General features: G+C 34.0%; 1 protein-coding gene across 3 annotated transcripts in view; it reads left to right on the top strand.

Moving 5' to 3' along the window:
• ASCC3 (activating signal cointegrator 1 complex subunit 3) overlaps positions 1–18,855 on the top strand; it is a 369,269-nt gene that overhangs the window by 178,807 nt on the left and 171,607 nt on the right. The gene's annotated exons all lie outside the window — the stretch shown is intronic.

Raw genomic sequence — 18,855 nt, 5'->3', positions numbered from 1 at the left:
CGTATATTTTCAGAATGATTTGATATTTATCTAGCTGAGTTTGAGTGACCAGGCAAGCTTAGGGTCCTCCTCCTACTCCAGCATCTTAGCCCCTCTCACAAAGGGAATATTTTTCAATGAAGAATATTGATATTGCCCTTTTCTTTCATTGCTATTAATATTGTTTCTTCCTAATTCTTTGAGGATGTTCATATTCTTCTAACAAGTAAATTAAGGCAAAGGTGCAAAAAGAAAAGTCTTATTAACTACTTTACCCTCACCTCACTTTACCTTCAGTACTTCCTACCCCTGGAATGTATTGTTTTCTCCTGATACATACAGACTAATACAAGTATGTACATATGTTTAGGAATGTGAACTTTTTAACATCAGCAGTTAGTGCTTCTGAATTTACAGCACAAATTCACAGAGCACAGTTGAACAATTTGTCTCAGAATGATGTTTAGAAATTTTGAAGGTATAAACTAAGTTTAGATCTTTGTACAGACTACAAATATTTAGCCAAAAGATCAAAAGTGCTGTCTGTAATATTGTAAAAACTTAGAAGCAAAACCAGTAATTTTATTTTCCTGAAACTCATTATCTTTATATTAGATACTTTGCTGAACACCTGGGAACATATATAACAAGTCAAGACCGCAGGGTGAAGTTTATGTTCCATACATTTCATCCATCATATAATTGTATATGGTCTCTGTTTTTAAGTGTCTGATTAGTATAACTTCATTATAGAAGTTAGTAACTTTTCTATCCATTTTCTCATTCTTTGTATCGTCTTTGTTGTTCTTCATGTGTAAAGTAGCAAAATGTGAAGGCAGTACAAATTTCTTTGCCCTCTTACTGGGTTGTTTTGTTTTTGTTTTTGTTTTTTTTTAACCATATTACTGTGTAATTTTCTCTCAGTTCCCTTTCATGCCTCTGGAATGCCTTCCATTAAAACAGCTGTAACTCTTCAGCTTTGCACATATGCTTTATGCATGTAACCAGTCTAAATATAAATGCATATTTTCTGATATAACTGTGGGGTTTTTTTTTTATTTTTTAATGCTTATTTTTGAGAGGGCAGGGGACAGAGAGAGAGAGGGAGGTACAGAATCTGAAGCAGACTCCAGACTCTGAGCTGTCACCACAGAGCCTGATGAAGGGCTGGAACTCACGAACCCGTGAGATCATGACCTGTGCCGAAGTCAGATGTTCAACAGACTGAGCCACCTAGGCACCCCTGATATATCTGTTTTACATAAGAAGTGAAGTTAGCTAAAATGTATACAATTTGTTATAAATTTTGTTATTTCAGATTTTCATATGGATCTATAGCCATTTGAAATAAAATATTCCAGATTTAGGAAGTGAATTTATTAGATTTTTTTGGTAATTTATTGAGCTGATGTTTGTAATTATAGTATTAAATTATAATAAGTTCATACTTTTTAGTTTAAATAATATAAAAGCATTTAGTCTGTGTTATGGTATTCAGTTCAGTATTTTTTATATTCAGTATTTTTATTCTGTTAAAGTAAAACCCAATTTACAAACATGTTTATTTTATACTATTATTTGAGTTATTTATATTGTTATTTAAATAACACTAATACTGTAGACTTGAGAAATACTAAAACAGTGTTTGACTGCTTGTAATCATTTTTCTGTCTTTTTATAGTAACACCATAGAAAATTCTCTAGACAGCCATTCAGAATATTTCACATTAAGTTGTCAGAAGTTAATTTGAGAGCTATTTATTTCATTTTAGAAAGTGATATATTGAATCTCTTTATTTACTGGTTTCCAGCTGATATTTGGAATTGCAAGCATTTGGTAGATATGTTTAATAACTTTAGTTACCACTACAAGCATTTGTTGACTACATTTGTATAGCCATCTTTTGATAAAATTGAAAAAACTATTTTTATTAAAGCTGAGTGTAAGATTTTGTGTCCCAGGGAAATCTGATACTATTCATGTATTTACTCAAAGTGCATACAAGGGAGGCGAATATTCAAACTTAATTTACCATTGCAGCTTTTTACTGTCTTATCTGTAGCTGGGGACTTTATGTTTTGTTGTTGTTATTGTCTTATAGCATACTTAAGTGAGAATGAGTGGGGAGAAAGAAATTATGTTTCTATGGTTAATATTATAAATTAGGATTCTGTTTTTTAAGGGAGAAACACAATAGTCCCATATCTTATTTTTTTTCTTGGTTTTATAAGTAGATGGAAATGCAGCTGTGACTATCCAGACTGTAAAACATTCAAGTTAGTGGCTGCTCCTAGAATATGATCAGAGAGCTGTTAAGTCTAGAGGAGGGTTTAAGCTAACTTCATTAAGTATTTTATACACACAAATATACATACACACACAAGCTCAGAAACAGAAACTGGAGACACTTGGAATAGACCTTATATTTATTCAAAAATCATCATCTTTGTTTGTCCCTTCCTAGCTTCCCACTGGGTAATATGAGTGAGAGCTGGCTACCTCAGTGCATATGGGTTGCACCATAGGAGATGAGCTACAAAATTATAAAACTTAAAGCTTATGGATAGTTGTTGCTGGCACATCTGTCTATCCTCCCCTCTGATGTAGGAGTGGAGAGAGAGGAAGAAAGAGGGAGAAAGGAAGGAAGAAGAGGGAGAGAAAAGAGAAAGGAGGAAAAGGACAGAAGTGAGGGAGGAGGAGAGACTGTAGACCAACTGACCCAAGGACCTTATTTTTTACTCTTGAATATAAACAAATGTCCTCTTGAAAAAGGAAGAGAAAGCCTTTACCCTGGGATATAAGCAGTTGTCTTCTTGAGAGATTAGAAAGGAGCCTCTTTCCTTTATTACCCTTAAATGGGAGAAAATGGCTCTGGGGGAGTGGAGACATTCTCTGCCATTAAAGCACTTCACTTTCCATCTTTTAGATGGCCCTGACCATTTTTCTAAACCAAGAACTTCAGGGAGGAGTATTTTCTAGCAATACCTAGGTTTCTGGAAAGGATATGTACTCTACTAAACCATCATAGTAAGATAGTCTGCTGTCTACTATTGCTGTCTACGGGGGGGGGAAGAATCTAACAAAAGAAAAAAAGTTTTCAAACTTTACCCAAATTGCATATTCTCTCCAGTAGTCTTTTTGTCCTCTTGTCCATGAACATCTCAGTTTTCTGACTATGGTGTCTGATTTACTTTGTCCTGTGGCTATATTTTTGAGATCATATGAAGCAAAGGCCAGATAAGCTTAAATGGCTTAATGGATGGTCAAATTTGTGGAGAACTGAGGTATTTTACATTTGTGTTTATGAAAGCGGCCTAAAAAAATAGAGATAGTTAAGAGCCAATCTAAGACAAATTATAATTTTGTGATTTTTCCTTTATAGCAGTACAGTTTTAATTAGTCTAGCTAGTAAATTTGATTGAGAGTATATTGGCTTAGTGTGATTTTTTTCTGCCCAAATTTTTAAAAGTATATTCTTTTAGGAAGGATCTCCTCAAGTGTGTAATTTGAGAATGTTAAATGCACAGTTGGGTGCTTAAGAATTATAAATAGTGATTATTGTCTAAGAAAAGAAATGAAAAATACTGATAGAAGGTTTAAAAATACATTTTATGTCGTTACTTTACTGAAATTAGATTCAGTCCGGAACATGTTATAATGGTGAATAATAATAGGTCTTGAAGTCCAGTGGCATCTGTAGAAATGAAATTGTTAGCTTACTAATGAATTTTATTTGCATAGTAATAGACTAGCTAGTCTTGCTTAATTTACTCTACAGAATAGATGTGGCTATTTTGGGTCTGTCAATAATAAATGTCATTGCAATTTGGATTGTCATAGAGGTCAGTAAAATATTTTTCTGTGTGCAATACTATAATATATTGAAGAAAGATTCTTTATTCTGTCTTAGCAGCCTTTATTGGATTGACCTAGGTTTAGCAATTAATTAAGTTGATCTACATCTGTACTACGGGGACTAATTAGGAGCAGTAGAGTTTGGGCCATAGATTTCAGATTTTGGACATATTTGAGAACATCTTTGACACAGCCTAAAATCAGAGTGCTTGGATTTATAGAACTTCATCATTAAATTATTTTATTATTAACTTAATCATTGAAAGTAGGTTGGATTCAATATATGTTCCTTATTTTTTTTTACTTATGTGTGTATATATCTATGTGAACTTAAAAAAAATTTTTTTTAACATTTATTCATTTTTGAGACAGAGAGAGACAGAGCATGAATGGGGGAAGGTCAGAGAGAGAGGGAGACACAGAATCTGAAACAGGCTCCAGGCTCTGAGCTGTCAGCACAGAGCCCGACGCGGGGCTTCAACTCACGGACCACGAGATCATGACCTGAGCCAAAGTTGGACGCCCAGCCGACTGAGCCACCCAGGCGCCCCCATGGGAACTTTTAAAAATTAGTGATACTTAAAACCTTTTCATACTTACAATCAGACTGAAATTTAAAAATGGAAATAGGATTCTAGACTTACAAACTTTAAATTACTGAGAATGGTTCATGATTTAGGGTCTCTTTTTATATAGTCTATTTGCCTTGGTAAGGTAAAAACTCAGTGGGTAATATGCCCAGTAGAGAAACTGCTACACTTAATTTTAGCATGTGAACTATATCTGAGTCATCAATCTTAATTCTAGGTATTGAAAAGAATGATTTTTAAAACTAAGATATTACTGCCATTATTCAGCAAGTACTTATTGAATATCTGTGTGTTCCAGACTGTGCTGAAGACAGAAAACAGAAAGAGACATTTTGTATTGGTGTTGCTTATAATGTGATGAGGGAAACAAAGGTTAATCAAATGATTATGCATAAAGTGTAAATACACAGATTTCATAATTAAGTTTCAACCACTCATTTTAGCATCTATTAATGAGTTTTGGACTCCATCATTCCTTTCATTCCACTGCATGTAAGGAAGAGCTTCTCCTCTCTCCTATTTATTATTTTTCTATTCATTTGGATTCTTATTTTACTCAAAGGGTTTATAATCCATTATGGTATTACTTACTTTGATAATCATATTAGCCCAAATTTGGCAACTGGGAGCCTCTTCAAACTGGCTTCTTAGCCCTTTTGACCTTCCCCAGTCCCAGAATTGGAATTAAGCATTTCTGCAACCTGGTTCCTTTTTAGTAGAGAATGGTATTTAGAAACCAGTGAAAGTGTTTGGTTTTTAAAATGAACATTTTCATTGCTTTCCAAAAATTTATCATCCAGAAGAATGAAAGAGATGATGAGATTTTAGAGTTTTCAAACCTTTAACAAAAAAGGAAATACAATGCTGAACAGTTCCTTTCAACTAGAAGAGTTCCTTCTGTAGCTGTTATTTTCAGACTCCTCCAGGGTGCTCTGAGGTGCCACAGGAATTGCTCTCATGAAGTTGGGAGCAGGAAAGGTATGCTGTTTGGGAGGGAGAAATGAGATTTGGATCTCTCAGGTCCACTTCAGTAGCTTTCATCTTTTTTTTTTCTTTTTTTTTTTTCTTCAACGTTTATTTATTTTTGGGACAGAGAGAGACAGAGCATGAACAGGGGAGGGGCAGAGAGAGGGGGAGACACAGAATCGGAAACAGGCTCCAGGCTCTGAGCCATCAGCCCAAAGCCCGACGCGGGGCTCGAACTCACGGACCGCGAGACCGTGACCTGGCTGAAGTCGGACGCTCAACCGACTGCGCCACCCAGGCGCCCCGCTTTCATCTTTATATATATGTTGAGCTACTACAGTAGAGTTTGTTGGAAGAAAGAATTCCACAGCCAAAATAAAGTTTTAAACCACTGTTCTGCACATTAGTTTTTCATAATTTGCATAAGGATTAGTAGTTTCTGTTCTTGTGGCAATACCAGGTAGACTGAATAGAATATCAATTCCATTCCATTCCATTCCATTTCATGTATGGAATGTCAATTTAGCTTCTCTTGTAGGGGTGAGATTTGGTCTTCTACTTTCTCATGTATACATTAGACCTAGCAAACCAGTGGTTTTCCCTTATGGGCCTTGAATACCAACTTGAATACTAATTGGATACCCTGGCTGAAAGCACTAGCCTGTAAGTTTTCAAATGTAGTTATCTTTTACTCATCAGGCAGTTGTGCCTCCTCCATCACATATATTTGCATATATGATATATATGCATATATTTGCATATATGATAAGATAGTCCTGTAGCTAAAAATGCTGCAGCACCTCTAGAAACTAGAATTGAGCCAGAAAGTACAGGGTATACCTTTCCAGAGTACCTTTCTCTCCAGCGCTGTGGCTCATCCTCACTAACTGTGAACTCAACACACAGAGAATTCCACAGTTCATGCTGTCTTCACTCTCCTGACCAAAATTTAGCACCACCACCCCCCCCATTTGTTAATTTGTATAAATCTTTTTTACATAAAAAAAAATAACAAAATAAATTTTATAGTTTAAATAGTTTTTGCATAAATAGCAGTTATAGGTGTGTCACAAACTTCTTAACATCATGTATGATATAAAGAATACACTTCATAAATAATCATCTTTAAATCATAACACGACATAAATATTCTATAATTTGAATCATTGCCAAAAATCCTGTGGAAAGGATTTACTTGAAAATTAAGATGGATATTATGCATTTTTTCCCCTTAAATTATAGGTTGTACTTATTAAACGATATATTTATCATCTCCTGATCAGGTACCATATAATTTTTTTCCAGATGGAAGGTATTTTAAAGACATTTAATAGTTCATTATTATGTTTATTTTATCATTGAATTTATGAAAGTTCATTAGTCCACATTTTTATTACAGGTGACAAAACTAAACCTAATAATGTGCCCAAAGTCAGAAATCTAATAAGCTTTGCAATTACAACTAGAACCTGGCCTTTTTACCACCCTTTCAGTGCAAAATTGACATTTTCATTTAACCTGTTATTGCCCTGCCAAGAGAAGAGAATGCAGAGAATATGCTTTTAAATTCCACCTGGAAAAATCTGGCCTCAGGAAATCATCAGTAATATGTATGAAAAATCTATGGCAACCCAATGATTTTCAGTGATAAAATTTTTTAAAACATTCTTTTCAGAAAGTATATGATCTTTCAATTATTATAAAATCTTTTTTCACATCTTCAAGAGACAGATGCCAACATATTCCTTTTCAATTATTTCAAGTTTGTCAGTAATTACAGTTCAAATTGATACATCTTTGAAAATATAATGTAAAGTCATATTAAACTATATAATCAAGGTGAAAACACTTTAGTCGCAAGGCCTATGCACATTTCCATGATTTCCAGTCATTTCTTCAATGAATTCTCTTCAGTACATTCTTTTTAAAAAAAATTTTTTTAACATTTATTTATTTTTGAGACAGAGAGAGACAGAGTGTGAGTGGGGAAGGGGCAGAGAGGGAGACACAGAATCTGAAGCAGGCTCCAGGTTCCAAGCTGTCAGCACAGAGCCTGACACAGGGCTCAAACTCACAAACCGCGAGATCATGACCTGAGCTGAAGTTGGACACCCAACCGACTGAGCCACACAGGCCCCCTAGTACATTCTTTTTATATTAAAAAAAATAAAGAATAAAAATTAAACTATATCAAATCATAATAACTATCATTTGTGGAAACAGCATTGAGAACTAGTGATGTTTAGCTGAAGAAAGCACAGTCATACTGGAGATACGGTAGAATTTTTCAAATGTTTGAAGAATTGTTATGTGTGAAAACAAGTGCATTTATTTCCTGTTGCCTTAGAGAACAATACTGACCTTGGTCCCAGGGAGTGGGATGTGTGGGGATCAGATTTGGGATGAATATAAGGAAAACCTTTGTAAAACAACTAGACTTTTTTCTTACTGAATAGACCACTTTTTATATGCTGGTCCTACTGAATGGACCATATTTTCCGGGTACTTTCTAATTACTGTTTGTTGTCTCTACATGACCCTTGTTAGGCAGGTACCATATTATCTCCATTTTACAGGTAAAAACTGAAGCATGGGTAAATTTGCCCAAGCTTATCTGCTATACAGATGCTGAGTTATGATTCAAACAAAGGTCTAAAACACTGTTGGTATTCAAAATAAGACTAAAATATGTTGTATAGGTTAGTTTGGCATCAGGTAAGAGTTTTGTCTAGATTGGTAAGAATTTTTTCCTGAACAAAAACATTAGTTTGAGTATATCTTAAACTTAACTAATATTAATATTACTATTAATATTCTTGATTTTTAATGAACAAGTAATATTAATATTCTTGATGTTTTGCTTTGTATTGTACAAAAAAACTAGAAGAAAATTATAACATGCTTAAGACCATTTTTATGTATAAAATTCACTTTCATTAATAGCATATACAATATTTTTACTTGTTTATAAATATAGTGCATAAGTTGTAAAAATGAATTTAGATTCAAATTATTCAAGGCATAAATGTATATGGTACACTTATGAACAAGATTTGAATTAAGAATTTATAGGGGCGCCTGGGTGGCTCAGTCGGTTAAGCAGCCAACTTCGGCTCAGTTCATGATCTCGTGGTCCGTGAGTTCTAGCCCCGCGTCGGGCTCTGTGCTGACAGCTCAGAGCCTGGAGCCTGCTTCATATTCTGTGTCTCCCTCTCTCTGACCCTCCCCTGTTCATGCTCTCTCTCTCCCTGTCTCAAAAGTAAATAAACGTTAAAAATTAAAAAAAAAAAAATTTATAGATAATTTTCAAGCATCAGTTGGATAACATAAATTGTGTTACCTTTAAAAGATATGTATGCTAGTGGAAAAATAGATATCCATTGTCTAAAAAAAAAAGTACATACATATGCTTAATATCTAAGAAAGCATTTTTTTAATTTTTTTTCAACGTTTTTTATTTATTTTTGGGACAGAGAGAGACAGAACATGAACGGGGGAGGGGCAGAGAGAGAGGGAGACACAGAATCGGAAACAGGCTCCAGGCTCCGAGCCATCAGCCCAGAGCCTGACACGGGGCTCGAACTCACGGACCGCGAGATCGTGACCTGGCTGAAGTCGGACGCTTAACCGACTGCGCCACCCAGGCGCCCAGAAAGCATTATTTTTAAGTTAAAGAAAAATAATTTTAAGTTAAAGAAAAAAAATTTTGTTAGCTACAAAAATGATAATTTATTTTTGCTATCATAGTGTGTAATGTCCATTAAGTTCTCCAACTTTGTTTTGTTATTATACATTTTGATAACAGGTATCTTTTAGGGTTTAGAAAATGTAAAGTATCGTGGATTTCTTTTAACCAAATATAGCATTTAAAGCTCCCTACAACTCAACATAGAAATTATAAATATTAAAAATTATTCCTTTAAAGAAATTGGTGAAGAATATATTTCACTTTCAGGGTAATGCCCTAAATATAATTCAGTAATGATAACCTGAATCTATTTATCACTTAAAAGCTTGGGTTTCTTGAGAAGAACTGCAGATTCGCAGCGTGAGAGTCCAGAGGTAGCTCTAAATTGCTGAGCATAGATCTAATTACACAGCTTGGAGCTGCGGAACCACTTCTCTCTACTCCAGATTACTTTTCTGGGTTTATTTGCATAATTTGATGCATGAAGACTAGTCAGTGAATTATACAGTTTTCTATATAGGTAGGACAAGGTAAATTAACCCTATTTGAGGAAGTTTGTATTTTCATGGTACATCAGATAAACATTTAACCACATCATTTTAAACTAAAAAATATGTTTTAGTAGTTTAGTTGCTTGTCAGGAATATCGGATAATAAATGCTAGTTGTTATAGACATAATTAATAAAATAGACAATTTTAAAATTTATTATTTTAGCCCTATTTTCAGGGCTGAACTGTCACTTTTAGCACTAATAGTTTTCTGGATGTAATCCAGATATAGTAGTGTCAAATTTTCTACCATTATAAAATATAAGAATGCTTTCTTCATTCATGTCCATTAGTAGGACATATTTTTCATTAATGAATATGATTAATTTGATTCATTATAAATGTAGGTAGCTTTGATTTAGGAACTGTCTTTGACTTCAAAGACCAAAAAAATTTTTTAAGATGCTCTCAAATTAGCTTATTTTAGAAGTTGCTTCTTAAATCACAAATTTTGAACTTTGCAATGGCATTAAAATACATACACATGTAGCTTTACAACAGTATGAAATGACTAACCAGTACCAATTTTAGTTTATTAAATATCAGTTAAATGTTTGCTAATAAATTTTTTAAAACAATCCAGGAAAATCAATTATCTGATTGGAATATTGGAAGTTAGCTTGATACCCCACATTGTAATAAATGTATCTGTGAAAGTATTAACTCAGCCCATATCTTATTATAATTTATAAACTTTTACATTCAAACTTCTCATAAATATTTTAAAAAATAAATGCTTTTTGTGAAAATGGGTATTTTCTAACATTGGAATTTCAGCTGTCACTTATTAAGTACCTACTGATTGAATCATAGTTGGGAGAGTGGTACAGGGGATGACCAGGAGACCTCAAAATTAGTAAGATGTAAACTTGCCCTTAGGGAGCACCCAAGGAGGGAATATAACTTGATGGAAAGAAAGTAGGCTTTCCAATGAGGCTAATTCCCTATTCTGTTCTTGAATGAGTAGCAACTTATTAAAATTCTGAGCTTCGCTTTTCTCATCTGTAAAACACTAATAGTGTTGTTAGTAGTAAGATAGAGAACTATGCATCACACCTAGTACTGGGCTGGGCATGTCATAAGCATTTAATCAATCATGTATTTTATTATTATTTTATTATTAGTCCTAGTAGTTCACGACAGTGAAGAAACATATATATATTGAGATTTACAGAAGGCACAAGTAAGAACAAAGTGCTGTGGGAATGATTAATTTCCCTAGAGAGAATGGAGGTGAATCATTAGAACTCGGTTTAAAGGTATGTAGAATTTCCACAGATAAATTTGGCAGTAAGTAAAGAGAAAAATGAGTAACGGCCTGGAAATATACGGCCGTTCAAAATGCATGGAGGTTTCGAACAGCAAAAAGAATTTAGAGAGATGACACCAGAAGACCAGTAATGAAGAAACTTGAAGTATCATGACTTTTAAATCAAGTAATTTGCTGACTTTAAGGAAGGACCTCTATTAATTTTTTAATTATGCTTTTCTTTTTTCCTTTCTTTGTTGTTGTTGCTGTTTCTTCCCATAGTTGTTTGTGTAATTAATAGCAGCTTCTGTGTTCCCCATCTTCTCAGATTCCATTCTTTTATCACAGTAACTAAGTAAAGGCTCCAAAAGCAAAAGGGACCAGTGCTGGTCTGCCCACTGTCATGTCCCCAGTACCAGTCATGTAATTGTTGGATAATGGCAGACTTGCAAAGGTGCTATGTCAAGCATAAAAATAACTAAAAATAAAAGGTAGTCAGTGATAAATGTTTAAGAGGAGGAGCACATGAATTTGTTAGATGCTCAAGAGAATAATATATCTCTTATATGTGGAAGCATCAGGGAAATTTTTATTTTAATTTAACCATATTAGTAACATCCATCTCCCCACATTAGGTAAAAGGCTTCTTTTATTTTTCTTAAAGAAGTTTTATGAACTTGTACTAACTTTTCAAGCAGTTCAGTGGCTGCAAAGCTATATTTTAAAATGTTTAAATCAAAGTTCCCTTTTATAAGATCTGTCTCCAACTGTCATACTCATTCTTAGGAATACCTCTCTACTCTTTTGCTCATCTCGACTCTTCATAAAAAACAGAGCACACCCCTGTTTCAAATTAACCCCACCCTTTAAATTTTTTTGCTGTTCATTATAGTATCAGTTTACAATGATAAAATCATCTCTGGCATTTCCTATCTTTTGTCTACTGTTGTCTTTTAAATACTTCCTTGAGTCATATTTTCTTTATCATCATATATGATATATATTTCTTTATAAAAATCCACATTTTGCACAATGATAGCCTTCTCTCTATTCAGTTTAAAAACTTTCTCTAACACAAAAATGTTTTCTTAAGTACACACTTTTAGTGGTATCATTTTTTTCTGAGTCTTGAATCAATTTTTTATCTTAATATATATTTTATAATGAGGTTGTATTTTGCTTTTCCAGATATTCCTGCTCCTGTGTCCATATGTCTGTTTCTGCCAAAAATCTGTATTTACCACCCTTTAGATTTATTCTCTGTACCTTTGACCTCTGTATACTTTACCTTGAAATGCTATTTATTTTCTTCTACAAGAATACCTCTCTTTTTTTCTTAAAGCATTTCCAGGTACTCTAAATAAATAAATAAATAAATTTGTCACTTAGATCAGAAGTACCACCATCACTGACCTTGTAAGTACATTGTTAAATATGTTTCCTTCAAGTTTTTACTTTGACACCATAAATTCCTTAGCAATAAAATAATCATATCAAATATACTAGTACAGTAGTATATTATACGTGTACTCTTCTTTTTAAAATGTTTATTTATTTTTGAGAGAGAGAGAGGTGCAGAGAGAGAATCTTAAGCAGACTCCACGCTCAGCTCAGTGGAGCTCAGTCCCGCAACCCTGGGATCATGACCTGAGCTGAAACCAAGAATCAGATCCATAACCAATTGAGCCACCCAGGCACCCCTGTATATATACTCTTATAATCTCATTGCCATCGTTGATCATTTCTCCTGTTCAATATAATTTCTATATTTCATTGTAAAAGGGCTTATTTCAGTGGGTAGGACAAACAATACAGAGTATACAAAGGAAATATCTTTTTTATCCTCCCCACTCCCATTTTCATTTTGGGAGGTATTTAAGTTGGTGGGTGTCCATCTAGAGCTCTAATTTTAAACACACATACATCCTTTATATATATACTTAGAATAATACTATGAAAATTGTTCTTCAATGTGTTTTTTTTTTTTCCACTTAGCACTGTATTATGGGCATCCTTCAGATCTGTGTGTCTGTATTTGTGACAGCAAAATCCAGTGATGTTTGTGCCTACTATTGGATTACCAGAGCCACACAGTGCTACTGAAGTTCACCACCTTTTCAAAAGTTTATGACTGGGACACCTGGGTGGCTTAGTCTGTTAAGTGTCCAACTTTGGCTCAGGTCATGATTTCACGGTTTGTGACTTCGAGCCCCACATCGGGCTCTGCACTGACAGTGCAGAGCCTGCCTGGGATTCTCTCTTTCCCTCTCTCTGCCCCTCACCCACTTGCATGCATGCACTCTCTCTCTCTCTCTTTCTAAATAAATAAATAAATAGATAAATAAATATATATATATATTTATATATATATATATGTTTATGTCTGTTTTTACGTCCTTGTCTATGATTTTCTCCGAAGCCACAGAGAAAAATGCTGATAGATTTAAGAAAAATAACTGTTTCCATTCTAAACAAGATTCCGTAAACAAAGTCAAAAGATAAAGTGTAGACTAGGACAAAATATTTGCAGCATAGAAAAAGACAAAGCATACTATCTTCTTCCATCTACAAAGAATGCCTAACAAATTGATAAGAAAAACATCTCCAATAATAAAATAGATAATACTCAGAAAAAGGAAATAGTTAAATGAATAGTCATATATATTTGACCCAACAATTTCACTCTATAAAATTATCCAAAAGATATATTCACAAATTTGTGAAATGGCTTGTGAACAGTTATTTGACAACATTGCTTTAAATAACAAAGATTGGAATCAACATAAATGTCCATCAGACAAGGACTGGTTAATTAAGTTATGGTATTTCTAAGTAACATTACAATGCAGATGTAAAAAGTACACGAAGAAACTGTGTGCTGATGTGAAAAGATCTTCAGATGATCTGAGTGTGTTCAGCTGTCCAGCACTGGCAGGCCTAAAATGAGAACTCTGTAATTACTTGTAGCGTCCCTCCACAGATGTCTCTTGGGTACACAGCCTGCAGAACCAGACCTTTTAAAATTGCATTTACCTGATAACACAGATATGGTAACATGGCCATGCCAATCAAAACTATTTTGTGCCTACATGCTCTTGTGTTACATAAATATATTTCAAACGCATCTGTTGTGGCACTCCCCGTTAGAACTACAAAACACAGAAAATGATTTGACTGTGCTCTCCATCCTCCCAAAGATATTGGAATGTTCTAAATGGGTGGAGGAGAAGGGTTTTTTTTGTTTTTGTTTTTGTTTTTTAACTTACAGTTGGATGGATGACTTGATGCAGGGCTTTCAGCTTTTGATGCAACATGCATCCAAATCACCTGCAGGGTTTACTGAACCAGGTTGCTGGGCCCCATCTTTGGAGTTACTGACTCAGACCTGGTATTGGGCTGTTAGTTTGTAGTTCTGATAGGGTTACAGGGGATGCTGCTGCTGCTGTTGTGGGGACCATGCACTTTCAGAATTTGTTTAGGTCATTAAGACTTAATTCTCTTGAGGAATCCAGGTTAAGAAAGTTGGAAAGAATTGAGAGCAAGCCACGTTATAGGCTGTGCCAGTTAGAATGAAAGTATAAATGTCTAGGACATAAAACTTCTCACCCTCAGAGGCCTCATTCTTTAACCCTTGCAAGAACAAATACCCTATATTAAAGAATGTCATTCTTCAGCGACATTTTCCATGGAACATCTGTCTGCCATGTTGTCTATGTTTTTCAGATATTTCCTGCCCAGTCTTCCTTCTTAGTGGAAATTTCTAGGAAACAGTCTTTGATTCAACATTTCACAGTTAATCCTTGCCCTCTTTCCTCCTGTTTTCAGATAATCTCAGGTTTAAATATTCCTTTTATTTTTTTTACTTCCCATTCATTCATCTTGCACAACACCTTCACAAAAGTTGTTAAAGGATAAGTGGTCTTTTAAATTATTTTGTGTGGTGTTGGATACATACACACTTGCATAAATGAGGAATAAATAGTTAATATAGGTGTCAATTTATAACAGTCATTTACTGATCTCACCATTTAGTCTTTTAGGCCAAATTCATTTTATTGTTTATTACCCCTTCAGTGGTGTTGATACTAACTAGTTCTGACAGAGTTTTCTAAAGTTCCTGTAGAAAGAGTGTTAGCATCTCCTTGGAACATGTTGGAAATGCAAAGTCTTGGCTTGCCCCAGACCTACTTAATCTGAAAGGGTGGTGGAGGATAGGAGCAGCAGTTGTGTTTTTAATAAGCCTTCTGAGTGATTTCGAAGTATTCTAGAGTTTGAGAGCTATTGCTTTACTAAATGCAGTGTTTTCACTGACATTATATACTTCTATTTTTATAATAATCCCATGACACTAGTGACTATCTGTGGACTGGAGGAAATAAGAATCGAAGAGATTTTTTTTGTTTTTTCTAAATCACATTGCTCTTTAATAATGCTTCAAAGTAGAATTTTGGGAATTTTTCAAATAACATGTCCTTCTTTCCTTTGAATACACCAAAACAATATGAGTTACCTAAGCATTCTAGTTTTTTGAATGATGATTTATATGAGCTTTCATTCTTTCATTACTTTTAATCATCATCTCATGTGAAGAACACATCTTTGGCAAAGCAAATAACAGAGCCAGAACTCAAATTCACTTTCTTTCCTAGTCCAGGACTGATTTTATTTTGTATATTTAAAATAAATGGCTTTTTAAACTAAAAACAAATATAATATTTTTAAATGTATTAATCTAACAAATGTCAAGTAAAAATGTAAACTGTTTTATAAAGCAATTAAAATTTACCAATGTTGTTGGCTTGAATCTATTGTTGTAATCTTATTTTAATGGCATATGCCCATTTAATTGCTGTTTGGTTACCAGTAGTGTTTAAGATTAATTTGGAGTTATTTCTGCCAAATGAAACAGTGCTGTCCTCTCTGTTATAATTTTCATATGAGTCTATTTAAATTAATTAACCAAATTAACAAACCATAAAATCAAGTATGTTATAGGACCTAAAACCTTGTAATGGCTTCTGTTGGAGCCTCTAAACAGAAAATTCTTAATAATAAAAAGAGTTTATTTTACTGAACAAGGAGTGATGGATCATTTAATAAAAAGAAATTGCCACTTTAAGTTGTAACTAATATTTCTCTTGGCTGCAGTAGAAAATAATTTGCAAAATGATAAGTTGACAAGTCAGAATGAAATAATTAATGAAGATTTAGGGTCATATTTTATTTTCCCATATGTTCTTCATATCAACAGGATTTACATAATGTGGCATTTGAATTATGGAGAATAGAAATCTGGTTGCATTATAAAAACCCATCTGGGAAATGATCTTGGGGCTATACTGGTTATATGAAATACCTTCATATTTCCTAATATTTCATTTATATAGGTAAATTAACATAGGTTATTAGGGAATTTTTAAAATCATCTCTGTAGTGGTGGTTTTATATACGTTTCCTTTTAAACTTGTTTTAACTCAGAAGAAGAAAACTAAGTTGGTGGTCATTATTAACCAATTTCACACAGTAGTGCAGTGGTCATCTCAAAAGTTGTTAATAATTCAATTTTTAGACCTCATCCCTAGATATTCTTACTCAGTTGGTTTTAGGGGAGGACTCAAATCTATTTTGATGAGCACCAGCAGTGATTCTGATGAAGAGGTCCTTGGGACTCAGTGTAAGAAACTTTTGAACGAGAACATACTTCTTCAAGCTAACACACTAAAATTACCAAGGATAAATATTTTAAATACTCCATCCATCCTGTACCCTGCTTCTGTAGCCAGGTAGGGCTGATTACTAGTGATTCTTTCTCACTAACAGTGGTATAGCCATTCTGAGCCTTGGAACATATGTATCGTATCCCTGGTGCTCAGTACATTGTTTGGTACTCAGTAAGTACTATGTAAATACAGTGCAATGGATGAACAAAGGAGACCCACCAGCTCCATGTTTAGCATTCCTGTGTTATCCATACTCCATGTGTCACTGTTTTCTCTGCCTCCTTAAATTGTACATGCCTTTTACGTAAGGGACCATGTCTTGTTCATTTTTAGATTTCTTCTTTTAACAGTATTATACATGGCTGCTAAATACTTCATAAAAATATTTTGTGCCTAAATACATCATAGTAGATTGTCATCTCTGTGAGGGCAGGGACTTTGGCCTCTCTTTTTTGCAGTTTTCTCAGGGCTTGATAGTAATTTTCAGAATTCTCAGAAACATTTGAATGAATTAATTAATTAATTAAAAATAATTTCATTTTAAATGATATTTTCTTAAATTTAATGTTAGGGGTTAGTGAAGCTGTGTGTGTGATAAACCTTAATTTTATATAAGAGGGAAAATCTGCCTTTTTAAAAAGAAAATCACAGTTGGAAAACTTTTTACAAGAGACAGAATGGTAGAAGATGAGAGATTCTGAACTGGTGAAGCTTATTATAGTTAACAGAATTTTCTGTCTAACTTAGTATTAAACAACTTATGTCAATAATGCTGAAAAATATTACACTGAGCATAAATGACAGTCTCTTGACATCCTATGAAATAAAGACATTTCCCCAGAAAGCTAGCAAACCTAACAAAATCAGATTTGGTTTTTTTGGGGTTTTTTTGTTTTTTTGTAGTTGAAAATAAGGAAAACAGAAGACTTTTCCAAGTATTCATGAAACTTACTGAAATAAATTTTATTAGTATGCTCTTTAGAGAGATTCTTATAATCACATTTTTTTTAAAAAAACACGTTAGTATCAGCACATAAGTTAGAACTCTGACATAGTATAAAAGCTGAAGCTTTATATCCTTAATGGCTGTGATTAACTAATGTTAAATCTCTCTAGGTGACTTGTGATACTTGTTTTATTGTCTCTAAACGCTTCAGGAGTTTTTCATTGAGGAACTTTGGGTCTTCTCCAGATGATCTACCCTCATTGACTTTGAACACATTCCAAAAGAATATTAGTAATTTAAGCATTCCAATTTCTTTGGTGATTATTAACTATGATTTTACTCTACTCTGAATTTTAATTGATGTGCCATATATGGAACAGTTTCTTTGACAGGATTGTAGATGTAAGATGATTATGGGTAAATTAAACACTGTGTGCTCTAGATCTTTGTCAATCTGTCTCCTTTCTGGCCAAATCCCAGGCTTCCCTCCCCTTTTCACTTTTACTCATTATCAAAATGACCTTCTCTTTTATTTAGGGAAGCTAGCATGAGTCTATCCTTTCCCTGACTAAAACCAATCAGTTGCATATTTTTCTAAATGTGTACCATGAAAATAAGACCAAAGTTCTAGCCTCTGGGAAAACATAATTAAGAGATAAATATGGAGAGATATTGAGGGAAAAGCAAGAATTACGACCTCCATGTTGTTGAGGCCTACGGGGCATACCATGGTAACTCCAGAGAGATTGAGAGGTCTCTGGTTGGAAGCTGGGGTTAGAATTTGTCTTAATTCACCCAAAGCACCCACACTGCTGATTGTCCTTAGGTTGTATGTTTCAGACTATAATTAAAATGTCAGAATTACCTGACATTTTCATCATATAAAATTCAAAAAGATCAGTTGTCCATGTGAAAGAATAAAAATGACTTTTGTTATACTAATGGCTCTTTGGGAAGGCTGCATCCAGCTGAATGTGGGAGTAAATGGAAGCCAAAGGCCAAAGAAGAAAAGATAGGAAGGAGAGAAGGCAGGCACTGCTAGGCAGCAGATACAGTGTTCATCACTCTCTTATATTCTTCAGTTGCATTGACATTCTGCCTGGTGACTGTTCCTGAAAGTACTTTTTTCCACTTCTCCTTGACAAAGCATCCAAATACGTGACTTCCCTCTAATTCAGATTTCCACAGTCACTTTTTGAGTAATTCCACAGGAAGGTCAAAAAACAACAGAAAATTCCAGATGCCTCTCTAGAAGCATTTTCATCTTCAGCAGTTCTCTAAACTCTATTTTGAATGGTTGTTCTTAGACAT

Source organism: Herpailurus yagouaroundi, unplaced genomic scaffold (assembly GCF_014898765.1).
Source record: "Herpailurus yagouaroundi ecotype Mexico unplaced genomic scaffold, PumYag 139, whole genome shotgun sequence".
Classification (NCBI taxonomy): Eukaryota; Metazoa; Chordata; class Mammalia; order Carnivora; family Felidae; genus Herpailurus; species Herpailurus yagouaroundi.
This window is presented reverse-complemented; position numbering and strand designations above follow the sequence as displayed.